The following is a 21,741-nucleotide window of genomic DNA, read 5'->3' on the forward strand; positions in this document are numbered from 1 at the left end:
GAGAGTTGGGGATTTCTTTGCACAGATGTTCAGCTCTTGCCTGGACTGTGGGGTGACGTGCCTCCACCGGGGCTGCAGGGGGCAGTGTAGGTTTTCATGGGTGTGTCTCTCTCCCACTGCGTGTGAACCAGATGTTGAAGGGTCCGTTAGCTGCAGGGACCGGGCCAGAGGGTCTTTGCTTCTAGGCGCCTCCCTCAGTCGAACAAAGGGATGTCCTATTCCAGCTGCGGGGCCAGCGCTGGCCTGGGCTGTTCATCTGAAGGGGGGCCCCACTCCCACGGGACTGGACCCCTCAAGGCTCTGAGGAGACAGACAGTTGTTGTCCTCAGCCCCGACAAGCGGGCGGCGCCTAAAGGCGGGCCTCGAAGCACTAAACCAAGGGGACGCGTCTGTTTAAGTAACTTGTTATTTGCAGTTTCATCTCATTTTCAGAACTGACGCCTTTGAAATTCTAGTCATGGTGGGAAAGCTACGGAGAAGGGAAGCGCGTTGGCTCGAAATTCTTTAGGACTAAATGAATACCACTTTTCCGGATAACTTTAGAACGGGTCTAGAGGGGAGCTGCTCAAACATGTAATCTTCCCCTTTTTTGATTTCCTTTAGCGGCTCAGGGTTAATTTAATTCTCTATTTTGGTTTTCGTAATGCATCGCGTGTGCTCATGGCAGCCTCTTTCCTGCATTCAGATGTCCTGAGGAAAATAAAGTTTGGCGACGCTTTGGCCTGGGGCATCTGATGTCCATGGGATGACACTGACGTCATCTGTCTCGCGCTCCTTGGTAGACATCCCGTGCTTGTCCCTTCTAAAAAACACCCTCTGAACAGTTCTGTTTGGAAAAGTGTCTCGCGACGCATCTAGAACGTTCCAGATGTTGGGTTCCTCAGCACTTATGCAGGTTTTTTTTAACCGATGGAGCTGCAGCCATGGTCGGTGCAACTCTGGCATCGACACGTGGAAAGTGGCAATCTTGAAATGTTCACACTCACCAAGCAATGGCAAGGTGTTCACCCTGCTGCACTGTGTGAGATAATAGTTAAACATTTAAAAACTCTCGAGGAGAAGTTGTCATTTTATTTCTCTTCAGTCTCCACTGAATGCCTTGACTGGGTTAGGGACCCTTAAAGCTTAGCATCAGTTGGTGGAAAGGACATGACTTTACAGGAGCAGGAGGAACTAACTGAACTGAGACAAAATCGTGGTTTCAAGCTAAGATTTGCTGATCTACCTTTGGACAGTTTTTGGTTGGATACTGCCAAGGAGTTCCCCCTTCTGGCAAACAAAGCTATTTTGACATTGCTCCCATTTTCCACTACATATCTGTGTGAGATGGGCTTTTCAAGCATGATTGCTATAAAAACTAAATACAGAGAGAGACTGAGAGCTGTTGACGAAGAGCTACGTGTGTGTCTTTCTTCGATTCCAGCCAGAATATCAGCTTTGTGTTCAGCCAAACAGGCCCAGGTTGCGCACTGAATAAAGTATTTTATAATTTTTCATATTTCTGTTTACTTACTATTTCATAATAAAGTAATTATAAAATACTTTCTTTGTGTTTATTTGATTCCTATTCAAGAGAATTACTTTATATATAGTCAATATAGGCACAGACTTAAATTTTTTAACATTTTCTAATGGTGGTGTGCCTCGTGATTTTTTTCATGAAACAAGTGTGCCTTTGCCCAAAAAAGGTTGAAAAACACTGACTTACAGTAATGCATGAACAAAAACAGGTGCAGAAGCTGATCCTACAAAACAAAGTCAGGAGCCACGCGCAGTGCAACAAAGTGTATTTAGCGGCTGCTCGTAAATAGGTCATCTGCCAGCCAGGCCATCGATCACCGAACACCATGGTAGCCTCTCTGAACCCGGACCGCGAGTAGCCTGACAAACCACCCCTCAGTTTAAAAACGACAAACAGATAGATCCATGAAGCGCCCAGGCACCAGAATGGAAGAAAAGAGTTTGTCCAAAGGTGCTCATGGAAGATCGCAGCCACCCAGAACAATGGGCCTCGCCTCGTCTCCCATTCACCCAAAGCGAACCTGTTGTCTTCATTAGAACCAGCCAGCTTACATGGCCAGGCCACTAGATGGCACCAGATGCCATGTCTTCTCTTTTTCTTTTTCTAGACTACATTTATTTTAATATCTAAAAAGTGCTTAGTATACCTGCCAAAAACAAAAGAAGCGTCAAGGGAGCCCCGCATTAAGGTTTTGCCCATGACCTTGCAAAAACACCTGACAAGCCTTCTGGTGGACCAGCCTGTGTTATGTGCATGTGTAAATCTTTAGTATTATTCGTCTGTGTCTGTAATACATGAAAAGCAGAGCTTATCTGTTTGCTGCCAAAGAAACTAGAGAAATGTAGAATATTACAAAAGGGGATGCTAACCATTTCTACAGTGGTTAGGGGGAGGGGACTGAAATAAAGTGTACCAAAAAAAACGACGCCTAGTATAGCTTTTTATTTTCTAAAAAAAAAATCTATACTACACATTTTTTACTTTACCATGATTCCCAGGATGGTCTTTTCAAAACATACACACTAGGAAAACGCTATCACTCTTGGACACACCCTAAAAAGATGTAGCTACCTCCTTGGCTCTTGTGCTCCTGGATATTCCACTACACCCAGTTAAATCCTTAAAAGGGGGAAACACACACTGGAAACCACTGTCCCTATGACCATTACAAGGCAACAGGACAGACTCGCTCGTTCAAGGACAGTAACACTGTAATACTTGTAAATCTTTTTCAGGGATCTTTAAGTTATTTTATGCAGGCTTAGCGCACAAGTATGTCTTCTCTTTTTTCCATTCCAGCATTTTTACAGCTTTTAAAATATGTAAATAGTGCATCTATGCCCTAGGGATTTTCTCGATGCCTATTTAGGCCACCCTATATCAAAAAGCCACAAGGCCCAACCGTGAGACTCAAACTGTTAGGTGTATGATTTGGGACTGGTTGAGACTACCCACATCATGTGAAGTTCCTGTGGCCTATTCCACCAACATGCCGCAATCACACATTTCCAGACCCTCAAGGATTTCTCAGTTGGCAGTCATGTAAAAAGCCTGCACGTTTTTACAAAACTGCCCGCGACGTTGGAAGAATGCGATCTCATCCTTGTGTTGGGCCAATAAAAAGAGTGTCAGCAGGCGGGTCTTTGTTTACTCCTCACCTGCCTGCCTACTGTTTTCCATTTTTCAATAGCACTCCTGGTGGTGGGCCGCCGATCTGCTGTTGGGGGCCTTCCTAACACTTCTGCCCAGACTGAAGGAGAGAGAGAGAAGAATGCTTGGAGACCGTGGCGCCGGCCTGCCCGTGCCCCTTCCATTTCCTCACCCAGGGCACCTTAGTTAAAAAAAAAAAAAAAAAAAAATCCCAATGAGTAAATGGAAGTGAATGGACCTAAACAAAGGCTTCCACTGCCTGTGGGGCATGTGGAAGGAAGGTGGGGGCAACACATTTTTTTAAAACCAGGACCGCAGCGCATGGAGCGTGCGGCGGGCCCAACTGGGGCACAAAAAAATAGTGCAGGTGGGCGCTGCTACCAAAGGAGCACGCGACGGGCCCTGGGAAGGCATAAACAATAGTGCAGATCAGGCCCACCGACGATGGGGCTGTGGTGGGCGCGGAGGGGGGCAAAAATATTGCAGATCGGGCCCCCTGCCATGTAGGCAATTTTTTCAAGCACCAAAATAGGAATTAAATACAGCCCACCCCCGCAAAAATGCTGCAAAATGTCCACATCTGTGCCACAAATTTTGCTCAATTGTGCCCCAATATCCTGGGGGGTCTGCATTTCAAATAGGCACAAACTGAACACAACCGGACACTAGCACAGAAACTAAATAAGAAAAAAAAGCTAGAAAAATGGGGGATCTCTTCCCAAATTAAACGTTTACATCGTCGAAGGATTACATGGAAACTTGAGGATATGAGGCAGGAATTGATCCCAGCGTTCCCGGATGAGCCAACAGAGTGGGAGCTGCTGTCTCCCTTGCTATCTAGTCCCTGCTCGAAAAGGCCAGTTACAAGAATGTACAATAATCTACTGAATGGGTTAAAGGGAAGGGGATACACAGACCAGACCACAATGGGCTCAGGATTTAGGCATTAAGATTACATACAAACAATGGTCCTGCTGCTGCCACCAAATCAAATAAGTTTCCTGCTATGGTAAATTGATGTTAATTAATAAATTCATTATACATTCCTACAGAGAATATATTATATCCCTGCCACTATGGTAAAAATATGGTGTGACGCAAAGCTTGAGATGCATAAAATGCTCAGGTCATGATGCAGATGTCGCGCACCTCGCTTGGAGCTGTCTGTGGGTGGCCACGTTCTGGTGACAGGTGGTGGGGGCAATTGGGATAATGACGGGGTGGGGGGTCATAATGATCACCCCAATGGTAGCCTTGTTGGGTTATGTTAAGGAAGCACCAAATATTTATCACAAGTTTCTAGCAATGGCAAATCCTGATAGGTAACCATGGAACTGCAAATACATAAAGTGGAAGTCGAACACCGTGATTTAAAGACGGGCTTAAAGACTTGGAAATGTGCAGAGAGATGGCTAAAACCTGCAACCCACTCTACCAACTATGTCCCGTCTAAGAGACTTTTGGGCACACTTTAGAATCTATATGGCTAATTTAGACATTTATGAAGGATAATGGTCACAGCCAGAAGGTGCTCAGTCATATCCCCTAGCAGGACCAACTCTATTGTCATTACGATGTTATACAGATTAATTAATGTTGCCAGTTGCAGCTTCGGAAGTAATCTGTTAATGGAAGAATTGATGATAGCTGTGTAGAAGGTATCAAGATGATTCTGAAAAATTATATTACATTGTAACTCACTCAATGTGATAAGAATGTATATGCTATGACTGTGTTGGAAACTATAACAAAAAAACGTATTTTAAAAAAGTGTACAGATATACACCACATTCCAACTGCCTGTCTTTAAGAGCAATAGTCCATACTTTAGGACCTTTCGTGTGCAATTCTAAGTGCATCGTTTCATCATGTATGTGTATATACGTATATATATATATATATATATATATATATATATATGTATATATATATATATATATACATACATACTATATATATATACATACACACGAATATGTACAGATATGTTTGTGTGATAAGTATATATATATTCACTAATGTCACTAAAACAGTTAAAAACTGAGTTATGTTTCTAGCTTAAATTGATAAACCAATGAAATTCGCCAGCTGTGAGCACCGAAGCAACGTTTGTTGTAAACGAAACACAACAAAACCGACTGACCACTTTTTGAGAGAAGGTCACACTACCAATGACAAAGTGGTTCACTGTAGAGCAACTCTACGACATAACTGCTGCTTGAGAAAGAGTAACTTTGGATATACCGACTTTCCACACACTGAACAGGTCTCAATGAGAATATCCCGTGAAACAGCTTACAACTATGAATAGTGCCACCCTCCTATACTCAGTCACAGCTAAGGGTTGCTGAGACCCACAGGAACATATGTAAAGGCATCTGTCCTCTCTGGACCCTATACATGGTTTGACCCCATCATGCTGTAGGTTTTCCCTGATGTTGGTCCCATCATTTCAGAAGCTAATGTTGGCACAACAACCAGTCACTAGTTCAATAACCGGCCTAATTACATTTAGTGCTAATGAGGCTTCTGTTAGGAACAATTACCAATGTCTGAGATATTATTTGTACGTATGGCCCGTGAAATTTAGTGCATGTAGATACCTTGACCACATTATGGTTATTCTGAATTCTGAGTTTTTGTCCCTACAAGTGGAATCACAATTGTTATAATTTTTGCTGAAGTCTTTATAAACATTAGATACAGAACTAGATGCCAGTTTTTCGATCTTTCCTTTTTGTGCTCGGATGACCTTTATTTATTTATTTTATTTATTTTTAGATTTTGGTCTGACTCGGTCTCCTGGTTTTGAAGATTCAGAGTCTTTCTTCCAGTCTGGTGGTCTTCAGGAGACGGCTCGTTCCCATTTCCCTTGGCAACGAGGAAGGCAGTGAGACCACGTCACACTCGGGGTGGACCTGCTTTGGCCGTGACGTGACATGGCCATGCCCCGGGACACGCAGCATTGGTCCGCCGACTAGTTAGTCGGTAATGGCGGCTTACTCCAAATATTTACGGAGCTCCAGGGAACCAAGTAGGTGTAGATGCGGGCACTCACAGTGAGTGGGGGAAGGGGGGCCAGCACCAGCATTCTGTCACAACACTTTAACAAGATGTATGAAAGTGTTTCTGTTATTACAGCTTTTTTCCAGTGTGTGACTCTCGAGGCTAAATGAGGCAATAGAGTATCGTCTGAGAAGTATGTAACGTTTGGATATATTACACATGATTTCACATCTATCTACACGTGCTGGATTGGTCTTGACCACACAACACGATGGCTACTTATAGCCCTAGAAATATAGTGCATGTAGAAATGTTTGTGCCACTTAAAGTTTTTTTGGTTGGCCAATATGGTGGACTGTTGAAGGGTATCCGGATAATGACCTGTTATCTGGAAGCACACTTATAGATGTTTTGGGATATGGTTACATAACTTTGGAATTCCACAGCGTATGACTTGTATAATTATTTAGTACTGGTAGTATTACTGTATCTACCACAGTAGGGAATGATGCCCTCTATTCTCTCTCTATATTTTTTCAGACACTTATATGGAGTGAATGCACAAACAAACCCGTAAGTGACGGATTGTGAAATTTTCGCATGCCTTAGTGTGCATATGTTTTTGGTCCCGAAGAAAGCCATGCTGACCTTTTTAGGGCAGCTAGGATGAATTGGATGAAACATGTCGAACTACACTAGAGATGTGAGAGTTCTCATTGGTCCTTATAGCACATCCATCACTGTTTTTAATCTTATCTAAGGGTACCAGCATTTAAGTACACAATATTGGTGGGTAACCTGAAGACAATTTTAACTCACTTTTTCTATTTTGGAATCTGCTCAAAAAGAAACCTGCTCTGCTGTAATCAGTCATCAAACGCACACCCTTAATGCGCTAGGTATCTAGGATGGGACCCGTATGATGAAGCATGCCACCAACTAGGTTGGTAGGTGATGGGGGTCTTTTAAATAACAACAAAGGTTTTCTAGCTACTGCGAAAGGAGCATAGGAATAAAAATATCTAGGAATGTGTTAGCATGTTCGCTTTTTTTGATTACTTCAGTGGTTGGGCACAGGGCCAATGCCAGGTCCTCTGCCCAACCTGCCAAGGGTGCTGAACGTCCACAGTGTACGAGGTTTGGTTCTGCACAGAAAGCATTGGAAGCAGGGCCTGGCTTTCAGACAGGGGCTGCAACCAACCCATTGTGGCTGAACATCCTGTGCTGCGCATAACATCAGCCAGACGATCCAGGGGTTGGGTGCCCACCCACTCTTTTGTTTGGTGACCCAACCCAGGCTGTGCACAGTCTTTGGCCATATGCAACTGGGGCTGGCAGCCCAACACCTGCTGCTCACACCCTTCAGTAGAATGCTGGTGGGAATGCACACAGGTTGGACAAAGGGCCTGGCCCGGGGCCAGGACCTGCGTCCTACTTCCAGCCTTCTAAGCAAAGTCAGACATGCACTTTCATGTTTAGCTTTTCTCACTTTTTCACATTGCCTGAAACTCATGGAGTCAGAATGGCATCTAAATGGCCACTCAGGAGCTTGTCTGTCGTCTCCTACTAACATGTTGTTTTTGGCACTTTTTTTCTCAGAAGTACTTTCTTTTCCCACTTATCTGGGTACCCCTGATATCAGCCCTGGGGTAGGTCACCTCAGGGGTGGGGATGCACCCCAATGACAGTGGATTTCTTTTTCTACAGTGAGAGACTTGTGATTCAGAGTAGATTTGCGAGTTTCAAGATAGATAAAAACATGCAGTCCTAATCCAGCCAATCACATGTTGTATACACTTTAAAACGTTATTGACATGATTTGTGAGTCATGCCTCGTGAATTAAAATGGCAGAGATATACAAAAAATAAACTAATGAACAGAGTTACACCAACCATGAAAAGTACACTCTCTGATTAAAGTATTAATTTTATGCCAAGTTTGGTGTAATTCTGTTCCACGTTTTTTGCCATCTTTTTCAGCAAACTTACCTATGGCATACATATTTATTTATGCCACAGTAGTGAAAACAATGTGGCCTAATAACTCCTGTTATTTACAGAAACTGTACTGATAAACATACATTATCTCATCTCCATCCTCCTCATGCCAGTCCTTACTTGTGAGCCGACTCCACCTCCAACAGAGGTTTTGTATGCCAAGGATCTCTGGTACTTACAGCTTTAAGCTGTCTTCTATTTCTATTTGAAAGAATAGAAACTCCTACCCCGTGCCCATCTTCCTGTATTCTTCTTTGTCCTTGCGGACGAGAGGTAAGCCGCACCATAAGTTTTTTCAACTCATTACTGATTATTTATTTTGTTATTTATTCATTATTACTGGTTACATGGTCTCTTTGTCGCAGGGCGCAACAAATGTTCATGCACTGTTTTTTGGCGCGCTCCCAGGGGAACTTTTCGAATGCTGGCACTCAGGCCGGTGAAGAGCCATGTTAGGTGGTGTCTGAAACTGGAACCACCAGCTCCATGCACACATGGCCTCGGGAGGCAGCACTGTCTTGTGGAGCAGCAAGATCTCGCAAGAACGGGATCTTGTAGCTCAGCAACAATATAAAAGCAGGAAGAATGCGGCTTTAGCGCGTTCAACCGTCCTGACTACTATGGAGGGTACAAAGGCTACTCACAAGCAGCTTCACATTGAGCAGCCTCCAGCTGAGGAGGAGGAGGTGCTCCAGCTTTCTTGTTCAAAGCTACGAGAGCTAATTAAGGAGGCCGTGGATTATACACTGGTGGAGTCCTCATCCAGAAACCGAAAATGGACTATATTTTTGCCCTGGGTTAAGATTCAGCAGGCTCTTTTTTTATTCAGGGTTCATAATTGAGAGACCTTCTTAAACACATTAAGGAGGTCTTGACCTTTGAGGAGAAACCCCAAAAGGAAGAGAGTTTTATTCTCAGTATACCTCAGTGGGCTGTAATGACCTACTGCTGCATGTATTGATAAAATCAGTCTTGTGCAAAGAGTGAAAGGATCCAGATAAGTTGACGATTCCTCGTTTTCTGACTAAGCGTTATGTGCTTCAGCATTTAGATGAACTGTTCCCCCAAGCACCAAAGATGCACACTATGTTAGCCACAATGGCATCCTCATCAAATCTAGCATCTGAGGACTCTACTTTGTCTGGTACTGTGGATAAAAAGGTTGAGGCATCCTTTTGGAGGTCCTATGCTGCACCTAATTTTTCCATAAGGGCAAGTACTTATGCAGCCTACACATCACAGGCTTTACTCAAAGACTTTCAGACCCTTTCTGATGCCCTTCAGAATGATGAAGATCATACTCTGATTCTCGCCCGTATGGAGTTGCTAGCCCAATTTCTTTCAGACATTACTTTAGTTTATGGGCAGCCTCGTCTTCATCAGGTACCTCAGTGGCTGGCCGTAGGCTGTTGTGGATGAAGTCCTGGAAGTTGGGCTCTAGTCAGCGGTCTCTCATTATGAAACTTCCAGCCACCGGTCAGAAGCTGCATGGGCTGGAGCTAGATCAGATGGTGCAGAAAGCAGGTGAAGAGAAAAAGATTTTGAAACCTTTTCAGCTTTCATTTGGTGGCAAATCTTCTGTCATGAAGAAACCAGCTCAACCACTGTGTGAAAAATTTCCCTTTTAGGGCTGGGCCCATGATCAGTGCCCACGTTTGCCAGTGAAAAACTGATCAAATTTTCTATCTGGCAAAGAATAGCCCAATAAATGACTATCAAAGGGTTGGGGCACACTTGAGTCAGTTTCTAACACTGATAATGGACACTAGGGTCCTGCAGGGTATTGAACATGGTTATCAGATTCCTTTTCCGAGTCTGCCTCCCCAGGGACACTTCCTTTCTACCCCATTACCAAATGACAACCAAAAACTGCAGGGCACTTTTCAAGGGGCCCAAGCTTTTTTGGACAAAAGGGTGATAATCCCAGTATCTTCCTCTCGGGTGAAGATAGGATTTTATTCCCAACTATTCTTGGATCCCAGGCACAATGGTCATCTTTGCCCAGTTCTCGAACCTCAAGGCTCTGAACAAAGATCTAGTGGTGGAACATTTCAAGATGATTTCAGTCCAGCCAATTCTGCCTTCGTTGGCTCAAAACGACTATATAGTCACACTGGATCTACAAGACACTTATTTCCATGTCCCTATCCATCAGAAGAGTCAGAAATATATACGATTTGCTGTTGGAGGTCGGCACTTTTAGTTCCTGGTCTTGCCCTTTGGAATGGCAACTTCTCCAACAGTCTTCATGAAGTTACTTGCCCCAGTGGTGGCTCTTTTTCACTAGAAACATATTTCTATATTTGCATTAACATTTAGCTCGTATCTGCTCCTTCTCTCTTAAAGGCTCAAGACGTTGTTCAGCCGATTATCAACACTTCAATGTTTGGGGTTTCTCAGTAACCTTCTGAAGTCTCATCCCACTCAGTCCAAACTGTTCACTGATGTCCCGTTCAACACAATGCTAGGTTGGCTCTTCTACCAGGCAAAAGAGGAACTGCTATTTAGGAGGCTGTGGCTCATCTTCTGTGTCATCTCACCATGTACCAAAAGCTTGGCTATGGGTCCTGGGTCTGATGGGAGTTTCTACAGCAGTCGTTCTCTGGGTAAGATTTCATCTCAAGCCCCTGGTAAATCAAGACCTTCAACACTCGCGGCCGAGTTCTCACTCCTACGACCATCAAATCCCAGCCACTCCTCAGACCAAGAAGAAATCAATATGGTGGCCGTCAAAGAGCAACTAAACAAGAGGCATTCCATTTCACGATCCCTCGTCTGTGCATCTCACAACAGATGACAGTCTGTGGGGCTGGGGGCAATAATCAGGGATCACAACGGAAGGGTCCCTGGTCAGTTTGGGAAGCAAGTCAGTCCTCAAATTGGAGGGAGTTGTCGGTGGTTGGGCAGGAGGTGGTGCAAGCATTTTCTCTTCAGATGGAAGGAAAGAATGTAGTGGTTCGCATGGACAACAAATTCGCTCTGTGCTATTTACAGCATCAAGGTGGGACCAGGAGTACAAATCTGAATCTCATTGCATCTCACATTTTTGCATGGGCAGACGCCCACATTCTTGCCCTCAAAGCTGTGTATATCCAGGAGTCTCTAAATGTACAAGCCAACAGTGTTAGTTGGAACAAGCCATCATCGGTGATGCATCACATATTGGTTAGGGAGTTCAGTGGAGGGTAAGACTTGAAAGTCTTCTGTGTTGTCGTGTAGTGGCTTTGGATATTCAAGCCTCTGAAAAACCATCCACCTTAAAGTCCTATAAAAAACACTGGGGTTCTTTAAAAAAGCGGTCTTTCATAGGGGTTGGAAACATTGGAAAAAAAAGAGAGAGAGACAAAGTTATTAGCAAAACAAAAAATGCATTTTCTATGGAAACGCTGACCTAACTATAACTACACAGTGGCAAAACTGTCTCTCGATATATATATATATATATATATCAGCCTTTCACATAAGAATAACACTGTTTTACTAATCTCCAACCTTTCTCAGCTTCCCTCTTGGGTTAACATGAGATATTTTAGCCACGTTTTAAATAAACAAAGATATTTGAAATAGACCATCCACCTTCAAGTTTAAAAATATAGGCACAACCAGTTTACACCTTGAGAGATATCTGAAAAACACATGCTATGAAAAATGACACTATGACGTTTTGCTTTAAATATAACTGTATTTATCTACTTTACATCTGGTCAGTCCTAGTCCTTTGTACACAATGAACTAGCTATTTTATTTAACAAGCACTGGCAAATACAACAAGTACTGGCAAAGCCAACTGGCCTGAGTTTAATGTGTTGACACATGAAAACACAGGCACCCATATATATGCACAGATTGCCTGTTCTGTGTTTCTCGTTGCGACCTATCTCCTACCCCTCATATTGGCTCTGTTGTGTTAGCAGCTCAAGTTTGGAGAATAAAAAATAGGGCATTAGACATACAAGGTGCAAAGAGGCAAACCCCACAGAGACACTGCAGTAAAAGTGTGTGTCTGTGTGCATTAGTCCAAGCCTACGCTGTGTTTTCAAGTATATTATGGTTTACAAGCACCTGCTGCTGTTCTTTACCTCCAGCAAGTTTCAAGCATAAATACAAATGTCACGATAACTCCAGTGATTAATGTTCTTCCTGAAGTGGATCGGAGTTTAGTCTAGTGGAGTTTCGTCTCAGCCTAAGGTAGCGCAGAGGGATAATATGCCTGCTGCAAAGAACATGTACCGTGCAGTTCACAAAGTGCAAATAATGTAATAGGTCAGTGGATTACTGCTTTTGTCAGAGAGATCTTTTTATTGCTTGCTGTTTATAAGTTAAAATCCTAATATAGAACAGTGAGCTATTAACTGTCATCAAAGAGCTGCATGCCAACTGTAAGGTATAGATTAGAGGGATATGATTTTTTCCCACAATTCTTATTACTAAAGAGAATCCCCAACCATGGTGTTACGTTTTAAATTCTGAGTTTGTGCTTCTCCAGACCAAGCCCTCAAACTATACTGCCTACCAGTATGGATGACATGTGACCCCTACACCTTGTAGTCCTCTGTCTTATATAACATATCTTTTACACTGATTTACACACATATGTTTGATTTCCACTGTGTAATGTGTGTGATATAAAGTGTTCTGACACCGTACGCTGGTTTGAGTGGCACTATAACACTAATTAAATGCATCTGGGAAAGATCAGTTATGGAGACTTGAGGGGCACTGTTAAAGGGAGGGAGTGAGGGAATTGTGGCAGATGTGGTCTTTGGGTACGCCAACAAACACTGCCGCACTGGGCACCACCAGCGCTAAAGCCAGCCCTGAGTGGAGGAAGGTACTGCACATATGCCAGGCGATTAAGCCTTCGCCCTGAAGGCACAATGCAGTGGCGTGATGTTAGAGTTGTGGGCACGGCTGATTTGAGTGCCACTGGATATGTTTGTCTGTGGGTGCTATCTGCTATCACCCATGGTGGGGGTAAGCAGAATGCCAAAGTGCTGGGTAGTTAAAAGGTCATGAGCAGAGCTGGGCAATGAGAAGAATTTAAGAGTGGGTGAATTGATTGGCAGCAACCGAAGTGCAGGTTCCCATTCCACCAACTGCTAGTTTGTTTTTGGTTGGAGGAGCGGAGTTGATGAAGAGTCTGGTAGCCTCCTGTTCCAGGTTATGAAGGATCTAGACTAGCACATGTTTGAAACTTTGCATGTGTTCAAGTGTCTCTATTATTTTTATCTCTCCTTCCTCACCATTTATTGATCTCTCCCTTGTACTCATCCCGACCTCCCCGTGCCATCTCTTCCATCCCACTCCTTTCATTTACACATCCTCAGTACCTGTTATCTTTTTTTCTCCCTTCCTATTTCTCTATCATTTGTTTCCCCTCCTCCTTGTTTCTCCATCCCCACTTTCTTTCTCCACCAAACTCATCACCCCTCCCAACCTCTCTCCCATCTACCACTCTTCATCAGACAGGATTTGTGAAGTGCGACTAATCACCCTCAAGGGTATCCAGGCGCTTGCATTTGCTTTCATTTGAATAGGCAGGTTGTTAGGGCTCCACGGAATTCCGGATGAGAAGTGATGGTCCAGAGATGCATGGGGAGGCTGTTCCAGGTTTTTGCTGGTATGTGAGAGAAGGCACGGCCTCCACTTCTGCTTTGGTGGATGCCTGGAGTGTGGGCAAGTGATAGGGAGGCGGAGCGTAGTCTTCTTTATGGTTGGTGGCAATTGAGGTGGTGGTTAATGTAGGCGGGTCCTTGGTTGTGTAGAGCTTTGTGTATGTGGGTCAGCAGCTTGAATACGCACCTGTTCTGCATGCGGAGCCAGTGGAGTTGCCCGAGGTGTGGTGTGATGTGGTATCTTTGGGGAAGGTCGAGGATGGGTCTGGCTGGGGTGTTCTGTATGGTCTGAAGTCTTTATAGGGGTTGCAAGGCGATTCCTACATAGCGGGCGTTGCTGTAGTTTAGTCTACTGGTGATGAGGGCCTGTGACATGGTGCATCTCATGTGTGGGGATAGCCACTTGAAGATCTTATGTAGCATGCTCAGAGTGAAGAAGCAGGCAGAGGCGAGGGTGTTAATCTGTGATTCGTTGGTTAATCTGTGGCCTTCATATTTCCACCTCTCAACGCTTTTTTTCACCCTCTATGACAACCTTCTATCCCCTTATCAGCATTTTCCATGTTCTGCAGCTAATTTTGACCCTCGATGAAAGGGAGATACAGGTGCGTAGGAAGAGAGAGGAAAACTGGCTTACATGTAAGAAAAGAGGCACTGAAAGCGGGGAAATGCCGAGAAATTAGAAAATGACAGGGATGTTAAAGGGAAAAAGAGGTGGAGGAGAAGAGGAAAAGGTGAAGACATGATGAGAGTCTGGGAGAGACCAGCAAAGAGCAGACTGGGAGGAAAAAGTGGACTCAGAGAAAATGCCGAGAAAATTAGATGAGACTGGAAGGGTGTGATTTAGAAAGAAATGAGAGGAGACAACTGAAAATCGGGTGAGTTGTAATAAAATGGTTGACGCATCTTGCCCCTCTGTGCCCAGCTGTCAGTCAGTACTCTACCCGTCTGGCTCCCAGTCTTCCCAGACTGGGAGTGACTAGGTGGTCAGCCACACCACAGCCCGTAGACAGAATGAATCAGTCCAGATGGCCAGAACTAGGACCATGATAGCTGCACTGCTTGCGTGCCCCAAGAAAAGATTAGTCAGTCAGGTATGAAGTTTGAAAAAAGGAGGACTTATTGTTACACTGACTGTATGGTACACAGTTTATCAGTGCATATTTCTGTTCAGGAAAATCGTTTAATTATTTTAACACACCGGTAACTATTACATAAAGGTAATGTGCTAAAAGGAGAAAACATTATTTTTCGAACACAAGTTGAGTTGCCTTCACGGTGTGCAGACACCTTTTTTCTTTGTTAATTCAATGTGAACATCCATCTAAAAGTTATTTTGAGAACGCCCTCTGCTTTCATCTAATATTCTGGATGTGCAGCAACTTAACCTGAATGCATAGGGTAGACTTTACAAGTAGGACACACACGGTGTGCTAGTTAGGGTAAGTCTGGGCTTGACTTGGGGGCTCTAGGGCCTTTTGGAAAAATGCAAAATGGGTATCACGCCTAAGGAATGTTTGACTGTAAAATGCACCTTTTGAACCCCGTATCTTTACCTCTGTATTAGGTTTCTGCTGCAACATGCACCATTTGAACTATTTTTTAAAAACTTTCTTGAGGGTGGATAAGCCTACCCAACTCTGCACAAACCACTGCACCCTTCGCCCTCTGGTTTGCGCTCGTCACTGCGCTCGTTTACGTGTTTCACTGAATCGCTCTTTCTGTACCATCACTTCTAGGATCCAGAACCACCACTGGCCGCAAGCAACAAAAACCACCAGCATTGTTTTGAAGTGTAAATTTGACAATATACCTTCAATAGACCTTATGTTTTTTTTTTCTAAATCAGCTACACCAGAAGATATTACACCTGAAAACAAATCAGTTCTAGCAGATGAAAGCAACTGACACACCTTCAAGTCCGAGGATTAAAACAACTTCCAGTACGTGGAAACACTCATTTCTAACTGGGAATCCTGCAAGCAAAACGTTTGTATCCTGCTGTAAAGGTGAGGGTGGATAACAAAGAAGTACTTGGGAAGGAGAGATAGCGACTAGGACAATCACTAGATTGGACAGTGAAAAATAATGCCCATGAAGCATCTTAGTACATGAAGCTGGTTGGCAACTGTACCCACGCCATGCAGTCATTTTACGTGACTCTGTGGCATGGGGTGATTGCAGTCAGCTAATTGCTTTGTGTGTACCAAGGTTTCTTATGCGGTGGTGTTACTGAGGCCAGGATAATATCCACCAAATTCATGGCCGACACCAGCATATTCTTTAAACACCCTGTGTTTCCTCTGGGGCTGTTTTCCTTATTCCCTTTGCTTCGTTGTTCTGGAGTTATTAACTGCTCATTACCCCACACCATTTCAATAACAATTTTTGGACGTCACTTCTCACCCTTATGAACTCTAATTAACCAGAGACTGACTCAGATAGGGGGTTGCGCGGGAATGAAATCATGCACATAACTGTCAGTGCATTCACATGAAATGTTCAGCAGTTTATGTTAATGGTTCCTTACTGAGAAAAGTAGACCCGTTTCTGTGGTTCGTTTTTTAGGGTTTGGCTATAGACAATTATTGATGTGATTCAGGACCCCAGTGTCACCACTACTCACAACAACACAACACACACTATACAACATGCTAAAGGGCATATTGATGGGGACTGTCATGCAGGGCAGCGCAGCATGTCACTTTGCGGCACCGTGCGACAGGGAAAGGGCAGGACTGTCCCGTATTTAAAAGAATACGCATATTCCGGCTTTTTCCCCTGCGCTGGCGCCGTTATGTCAGCCTAGCACCAACGCAGGCACCCCTGCACCATAGTGCAGGGCTTCTTCCGTTGCATGCAGGACTGTTTTTGTTTTTGTGCAGGAAGGGGCACCTTCCTGCACAAAAACAATACCCTGAGGCCTTTTCCTCTTTCTTTGTATGCTACAGAATGCAGCACACAGAGAAAGAGGTAGAAACTAGGAGAAATTAAAATATTTCTCCTTGTTACACCTCTCCTGGGAAGGCATATCTTTTTGACATATTCCCAGGCTTTCCAGTTCTGGTAAATCTAGGAATGCGTCAAAAACCATGGGAGTTGCGTGGGAACACCAGCGCAACGCCCACAGAACGCCTTCCTAGCGCAGAGTAAGGCAATGCAGTGATTTGCGCTGCGTTGCTTTACTCCAGATTTATGGAGCCACTAAGTGGCCTTCCGTGGGTTCCTGAATCTCACTTAAGGTTTGTGTCACGCATGTACCACATTGCGTGTTGCAAACATGATGTAAACTGGGTCATAAATATGGCCATAAATATCACACAATATACAGAAAGGGGCTTGGACATCATTTCGCAGTTGGTTACACTTTTCAAGTAGTTATGTTTTACATATTTTGCATTTGCATTCTATATTTTTGTAAGCTTAAGTAGGTGTTGTATAATTCTTCAGTTTTTTCTGCGTCTGCTTGTTTTGTATGTGCATTTCTTACTGTACGTATTTGAGTATTTCCTGGAAAAGAACAGCTGCAGGGATATTCAGTACAATAATTCAGGGAGCCGCTTCTTTCATATCTGCAGCATGACTATGGGCCTGATTTAAAGTTTGGCGGAGGGGATTACTCTGTCACAAATGTGACGGATATCTCGTCGGCCATATTACAATTCCATTATAGCCTATGGAACTTGTAATATGGCGATCGGGATATCTGTCACTTTTGTGATGGAGTAACCCCTCCGCCAAACTCTAAATCAGGTCGTATACCTTTTTGTGAACTTTAAAACTGTGCAGTAATACTGCAAGCGTGGTTGTTTAGATGTTTAAAAGACTAATAAACTTAATTTCTATAGTTTTGTCCTTTTCGTGAGCCATTTTCCCAGCAGGGGCTGCTTGAAAGGATCAGCTGAGCAGAAGGACAGTAGGCACATTATCAAAGCTGGGCTCTTCTTTGAGCCGATGGTCTTCCCAGGAGATGCTGCTTTTTCTTGTACTTCTAATAAAGGACGAGGTGACTCAATGCAGAAAAGAGTGCCAATTGTTTTGTTTTTCTCTTCTTCTGGTTATGTTACCCCAGGATGATCACGAGGGCATCCACTCCACAAAAGAAAAGTTTCACTTTCAATCTTATCTTTAACACCGAAAGCATGTGGGCATAACTAGGGACAGTCCCAGTAGGGAAGGCACACCCAGGGGCGGTTCCTTCTCAAGGGTGGAGGAGCATCTCCCCGCCTCCTGCGGGTGTAGCAGGCAAACACAAGTAAATAAAATGGCATCGTAATGCCATTTTAATTCGTCAGAGTGAGGGCTAGGGTTGAATCCTGCAACAGCAGGATGACTGCTGGGTCTACAATGCGCATGTCGACATGCCCACTGTACACCCAGAAATTCCAGGGTTGTGAAACACCAGGGGGATTGCTGGCACTGGCCCCCAGCCTCAAAATGAGTGCTGAGTTAGCCTGCTCCAACCAATCCTGGATCTGCTGTCATGGTGAAAACAGCATGAGAGCAGCTCCAGGATAGGTTTGATTCGTGTTCCACTGAGCAGGAAGGAAGTCCTTCCCTTTCCTGCTTGTAGATGCCAGTATCGGGGAGAGAAGTGCCGCACTGGGCAGGAGCAGGAGCAGAATAAATGGTGAGTTGTGTGAAATCGCACCCTACCATATTTTCGGAGTGCAAGCCGCTACTCAAGTTAGTGCCTCAACCACCTACACCACAGCACACTAGCTTTGTCAACGACATTTATCCTGCCCCAGGTTTAAGTGCTCATAAGTCTAACATTAGCTGCACTTTAATTAATGCACGTTCACTGGTTAAATATATGGTACAATTAAATTACCAGATAAGTACCGAAGAGCTTGATCTACTTTTAATCACATTGTCTTGGACAAATAAGTAGTCCAATCTGGATCTTGCCTGTTCCTGTAAGGGGTTTAAAGCTTCACGTCTCCCATATTCCTTACGAAGATGACACATGGTAGCAATCATTTATAGTAAAAGCCTGACTTTCAAAGTTCTTAACCTACCTGCTTTTCATCAGGCTGAGCTTTTGGGTCTTTCCACACAATCTATGCTCTTGGTATCAATAGCTGCTTTCATTTGCTAATGCCCCTGAGGTCCACTCTCTAATTTCATAGAGTTGATCACGGAGCTTACATCACTGCGTATCCTCTTTTACTCTACCATTTTTTGTTTGGAGATTTTAATATCGTGGTAGACTGTTGACCCAATCCCCCTGCTTCAGACCTGACTGATTCTACAGAAGCAATAGGTCTAGTTCAATCAGTTTCAGGTCCCACACATACAGTGGCCATACTGTAAATCTCATATTTGAACCCATATCACAGTGAGCAGAATTTTACTCGGGTTTGGACAGACCATTTTCTAATCCATTTCTGCATTATATTATTAGAATATGCTTCCACTATTGGCACAGCTTGAAAGAAAGTTATTTTGGGCTGTCCCTGGGCCAAACTATCTTATGTTGCATTAGCTGAGACCCTTGATGCTACTAGTTATTCTGATGAGAATCTTTTTAGTGGATAAAGAATTCACTTTCTATCAAAATGGATTAAACAGACTCTAGTCAGTATACTTTCTGCACGCCCTTTATTTAGCACCATTGTACAACAAATCTCAGAGCATCAAAATTGGAATTTAAGTTTTTTGAAAATGCTCAAAAACTTAAATCAGCACTAAAAGTCTATAAGGAACATATTTTCTAGGCTAAAACTCAGTATTATGGCAAGATAATTGCTCAGTCGCCTAATGCAACACAAATTGCTCCATCACACCATCCTTGGCCAATCCAACTTGCGCCTCTCAATCCTCAGTTCAATCGCAACATCTTTGGGATGATCTTTCTCAATATTTTGATGAAACAGTCCAACGTATCCTTACTATTCTTGGATATGCCAGTTCTTCCCAATCTCAATCAGGTAAATATTAGGAATTAGCAAAAACAACAAGTGATGGACGGAATGCTGAACATTGTCAAACACTCACCCCCAGTCATAGGTCTGGGTTTAATCCATCGTTCTTTTGCTCACCATGCCACCCCAGTTTGGACCCAGCCATATGCGAATCAGTCTTGACCCTGTTCCGCATGGGAACAGTCCAGACCGAACTGCCAAGCCAGGTCCTCACTGGACCGGAAACAAGCATCCTGGGACCGGTTTCGGGGTTTCACCCCTCATCAGCCAGACTAGCTTGAATCCAGTGGCATGGGAAGCACGGGACCCACGTCTGGGCATACCCTTCCCACTTAGGGCGACAAAGCAAAAACAACAAGTGATGGACGGAATGATGAACATTGTCAAACACTCACCCCCAGTCATAGATCTGGGTTTAATCCATCGTTCTTTTGCTCACCATGCCACCCCAGTTTGGACCCAGCCATATGCAAATCAGTCTTGACCCTGTTCCGCATGGGAACAGTCCAGACCGAACTGCCAAGCCAGGTCCTCACTGGACCGGAAACAAGCATCCTGGGACCGGTTTCGGGGTTTCACCCCTCATCAGCCAGACTAGCTTGAATCCAGTGGCATGGGAAGCACGGGACCCACGTCTGGGCATACCCTTCCCACTTAGGGCGACAAAGCAAAAACAATAAGTGATGGACGGAATGCTGAACATTGTCAAACACTCACCCCCAGTCATAGATCTGGGTTTAATCCATTATTAGGAATTAACCTCTAAGAATCTTTTAAATTGCTCTGACAATTGAAATCTCTTACAGATTTTAGACACTTTGGGTAAGATAAATCAAGATTCTTTCTGGACAATTACTAATTCAATTCATTGCCCCTAAGCCCCTTGTGGTCAGGAAGAAGCCTCAGACATTTTAGCAGCCCCCCTTCATTCCTCATGTAATCATCACTACGCACAGGCAAGGTAGCTCCTGACTGGAAAAAGGTATGGTGATGTTATTATTGAAGAAAAACACTTCTTTTTAACTTTTCTACTAAAAATAGTTGAGAAATATGTTAATACTCATATCTGATTTCCTGGAAGACCACGATTTATTAGATCTGGCTCAATCTGGGTCCAAGGTAGCTCACGGCAGTAAGTCGCAATGGGTTGCTGTGCTGAACATTCTTAGAATGGTAGCAAATTAAGGCCAATTTGTGTTTCTTATATAACTCTATTTATCCGCCGCCTTTGATACAGTAGACTATAAAATCGTGTACTCTAGGTTATAGGACACTGGAATTTATGACACTATTCCCAACTGGTTTGGTTATTGTTTGGAAAATAAAAGACAAGTACTCTATCTTCCATCTTCCACCTTCCTAGACCAAAGCCAGAACTGTGAGGCAAGGGGTCCCTCATGGCTTCTCTTTAAGTACAAGGCTGTTTAACATCTATTTGAGGGCTCCTTCACAGTTGATATGTAGTCATGGAATTAATTTCATGAACTACGCAGGCAATACACAAATTTAGTTGTCAGTGAATTGAGCCACCCCGCTGCCTCTAGAAGTTTTTCATAGCTGCCTGTGGGACATCACTTCATGGCTACTCTTTAAAAGTTAACAGTGAGAAAACAGATATTCTGCTACTCCAGAGGCAACCCATTTACTTCTTTACCATCCAATGTTTGCCATGTTCATGTAATCTAGCTCTCCTTTAATTGTTTTGCATTAATGCGGCTTCTCACTTCCACCTTTTAATAATCTAATCTTCTATTTTGAGTCGTTTGGGTTATTGCAATTCTTTGTTTATAGGCCCCCAGATGATTTAACTCAATGGCTCTACTGTTTTCAAACTGCTGCTGCTAAGTTAGCATTGTCTTGGCCTAGTCATTCTTCAGCCTTTGAGGCTCCCAACACCTTGCACCGACTACCATTGCCTTAAAGGGGTGAAGTTTAAATCCTTCTGCATAGTGCACAAATCCATACATCAGGTGCAGCCACACTTTCTCCAGAGACAATTTTCACTCTATATGCCCAACTGCCT

The 21,741-nt window shown here is 43.8% G+C and overlaps 1 protein-coding gene and 1 long non-coding RNA gene across 5 annotated transcripts in view; one reads left to right on the forward strand and one right to left on the reverse strand.

Moving 5' to 3' along the window:
• LRP2BP (LRP2 binding protein) overlaps nucleotides 1-21,741 on the reverse strand; it is a 222,570-nt gene that overhangs the window by 129,838 nt on the left and 70,991 nt on the right. The window lies entirely within an intron of this gene.
• Nucleotides 6,096-21,741, forward strand: part of LOC138245779 (uncharacterized) — a 61,040-nt gene continuing 45,394 nt past the window's right edge. Inside the window, exons 1-3 of one of the 3 annotated variants that reach the window (XR_011194167.1) lie at nucleotides 6,096-6,206; nucleotides 15,641-15,800; nucleotides 17,658-17,788. This is a non-coding gene — a long non-coding RNA (uncharacterized lncRNA). Of the gene's footprint in view, nucleotides 6,207-15,640; nucleotides 15,801-17,657; nucleotides 17,789-21,741 lie in introns of those variants that run through there. The other 2 variants (XR_011194168.1, XR_011194170.1) reach the window with 2 other exon arrangements.

Source organism: Pleurodeles waltl, chromosome 1_2 (assembly GCF_031143425.1).
Source record: "Pleurodeles waltl isolate 20211129_DDA chromosome 1_2, aPleWal1.hap1.20221129, whole genome shotgun sequence".
NCBI classification, from domain to species: domain Eukaryota; kingdom Metazoa; phylum Chordata; class Amphibia; order Caudata; family Salamandridae; genus Pleurodeles; species Pleurodeles waltl.